Below are 3,251 nucleotides of genomic sequence, written 5' to 3'. Positions count from 1 at the left end.
AAATAAATAAAAAGATGAAGAAGATCTTGAAGAACTTGAAGAACACCCTTGAAGAGGGTTTAAAGGAAAAGGAAGAGAAGTTGGGAGAAAAAGTAGAGAGAATCCAATGGATTATGGATTAATTGGTTGAGAAATATGGTAACCTTAGCCTCTTATTTATACCCAAAATGGTCACTAAAAGACAAAAGAACTAAGCTTGGAGGCTAGGTTTACCAACACTAGTTACATTACAACAAAAGTGAAACTAGCAAGTACAATTCATAACTAAAGTTCAACTAAATAGTACAAAAGCTAAACTAGAGAGTACATGAGCTTAACTGAACAATACATCTGATTTTCTACTAAAAATCCAGCCATTTTACAGCTGTACTCCACCTTCAAAAAGCCAATGTCTTGTTCATTAAGTCCTCCAAAAAGTCATGCAAGACCCAGGCCAASGCTGCACCAATGCTGTAGCATTTGCTGTTTTCACAAAAACTCCTAATTAGCTTCAATTTTGCATGCCATCAAGTCAACCACAACATTTAGCTTCATAATAACAAAAGTATAAAGAAATAAATGAAAAAGACTCAATTTGGGAATGAAAAGAAATTATTGTAACTAAAAAGTCCTAAAAGAGCGTGTTATGTGTTAAATTCTCAACACATATCAAAACCTCTTCGTCATTTGATTCAGAGGAGTCAGAGTCGATCTTTGCCATCCCACAGAAGAACTCATCCTCTGTGTTCGAGTCTTCCCAAGCAAGAAGACCCTTCTGATTATCTTCATCAGAGGATTCATCAGTTACTAACTCACTCGATTGAGCTAGCAGAGACTTCTGTTGATAGTAGTCAACCTTCTTTTTGTAGAAGGCTGCATCTCTTGGACCCCTCTGTGGAGCCTTTGGCCCTTTTGACCAACAATCTGCAGCAAAGTGGCCTGGCTTGCCACATCTAAAGCATCCTTCCTTCGTCTCTTCCTTTTTCTGCTCCTTTACCTTCTGTGAAGGCTTCTGCTCCTTCTCACTTGCATTCGATCTACCACCCTATGTGAAGTTTTTTCTGTTGAAACTCTTGTACTCCTTCTTTTCACCACTCTTTCTATATTCTCTGGTGATCAAAGCCAGAGTTTTCATCATCTCTTTCATCGTGCCTTCTTCGTCAGAACTCTCCTCACTCTCTGCTATCAGGATCTTTTTCTTCTTCTTCTCCTTCTCTTCCTTCTTTGTTTCCCTCCCCTTTCTAGAGCTGCCATCCTCTGCACCCAGAGCAAGCAGACCACCATAGTTCTTCTTCATTTGAAGGACTTGAGGCTCTTGACTTTTAAGAGAACCAAATAAGTCAGCCAAAGTCCATACTTCCAAATCTAAGGTGGCCCTCATAGACATGGTTAGGTGCATCCATTCGATTCCAAGGCTCTTCAAGAACAGAGAGTTGTTGTCCTCTGCAGTCCTCATCACTCCATACCTTCTGCAATTGCTAATTAAGGTGTTTAATGTGGAGTATGTGTCCGACAGGGATTCACCCTCTTTAGCCTTGAATCTGTGGTATTCGTCAATGCAAATGGCTCGATTGTTCTTTAGAGTTTTCTTACCTCCTTCAATCTATTTTTCCAATTATGCCCAAATATCCATGGACAGTTGGCAGTGATCAATACATTTGAAGATCTCGTGAGGTATTGCCATGATTAACAACCTTTTGAATTTGCTGCCCAAATCAACCAATATCTTGTCTTCATCGCTCCAGTTAGCAATAGGTCTTGGCTTGTAATGCTCAGGAACTTCAGGGGTTGTGCCAGTAGCTGGAACTCTTGGAATTAAATTCATTGGCACATAAGGAGGATTGTAGAGAAATTCACATATTCTAGGGTGAATTCCCTCTAAAAAGTTGATCATTCGCACCTTCCATTGCGAATACTCCTCACGGATAAGCGTGGGAGGTTTTGATTGAGATCCAGTGCTCATGAACGAGGTATTAGCCAAGTTCGCCATTGAAATTAGAAGAAGAAAGATAAGAACAAGATGAAACTGATTTACTAGAATGAAACAGGGTAACCTGAAGAGAACTGGTGTTCTAGAAAATGCAGATTAATACCAAAAACAGAATTAATCGAATAAGAATTCAATTCCTGCTTTGATACCAATTGTTGGACCTTAAATTCAGCTTTGATATTTGATCTAATACTTTGAATGAACTTTAAGACGATTAAAGTGCAGCGAAAACAATATTAAGAACAAAACAGAGTAAAATAAACCAAGAACACACAGTTAAGATGAGGAAGAAGATGAACACAAGAGAATTGTTTCAAAGGTTTTTCAATTCAATTGAAAAATAAGACTATTACAATTCGGAAGCACACAGTTTACAAAGGCCTAAGCTGCTATTTATACTGGTCCCTAACGACCTTACTGACATGATCTAGAAGAGAGAAATCATCTAAGCCATCCAAATAAAGTCAATTAAGCCCTAGTCACGTGAGAAGCACATGCAGCTAACAACCTTTGAAAAACTGTAGAACAGGATCTTCACAGAAGACTGATCCGCAGACCCTCTGTGAGCCAACTCAGAGGCTCTGTTGTAATTGACTTGTATGATCTTATTGCCAGAGGACCATTTTCCAGAACCTCTGTGAGAGTCATCAGAGGTTCTGTTACACTTTACTTGCACGATGAAACAGCTTCTGTTACTAGTCCTCTGTTGTCTTCTGTGGAAGATACCCTTCTGTCAACACTTGCAGAATACTTTTTCATACTCTTACAAGAAGTGAATAATAGAGCTAACAGTATATATCGCGTGTTGTCACTCATCTTCACCATTCTTGACCTAAATTGAAGAACCCCCTGTTCGATTTCTTCTAAATCGCAGACTACCATTGTTCGGTTTCACATAAATCGCACATCATCCTGTTCGATTTCGGTCTAAATCGCATACTATCTTGTTTGATTCCAGCCTCATCACTCATCTAGTTAGTCGATTTAAGGTCTTAAGGCTTACCGGATTTGAGGTTTATCAATCATAGACAGACCCCCTCTGTTCGATTTCACTTTAATCATAGAGTTTCTTGATCGATTTCACCTAAATTGTTGATTTCCTTGCTCGATTTCATCCGATTTGGTGTAATCCGGTTAGAACTTCATCCGAATTTGGTGTATTATGAATAACAGAGGCGAGTTCAATCCATTTTGCACAAAGGTTCATCATCCAACTTGGGCTTTCTTTAGCCCATCCGAATTTGTGGCCCAAAAGACTTGTTTTTTTTTCTAAGTTTCTATC

The sequence above is a fragment of the Cynara cardunculus genome (assembly GCF_001531365.2).
Source record: "Cynara cardunculus var. scolymus isolate 2C chromosome LG 4, CcrdV1, whole genome shotgun sequence".
In the NCBI taxonomy this organism is placed as follows: Eukaryota; Viridiplantae; Streptophyta; class Magnoliopsida; order Asterales; family Asteraceae; genus Cynara; species Cynara cardunculus.
The sequence above is the reverse complement of the archived record's forward strand: the minus strand, read 5'-3'. Positions refer to the sequence as shown.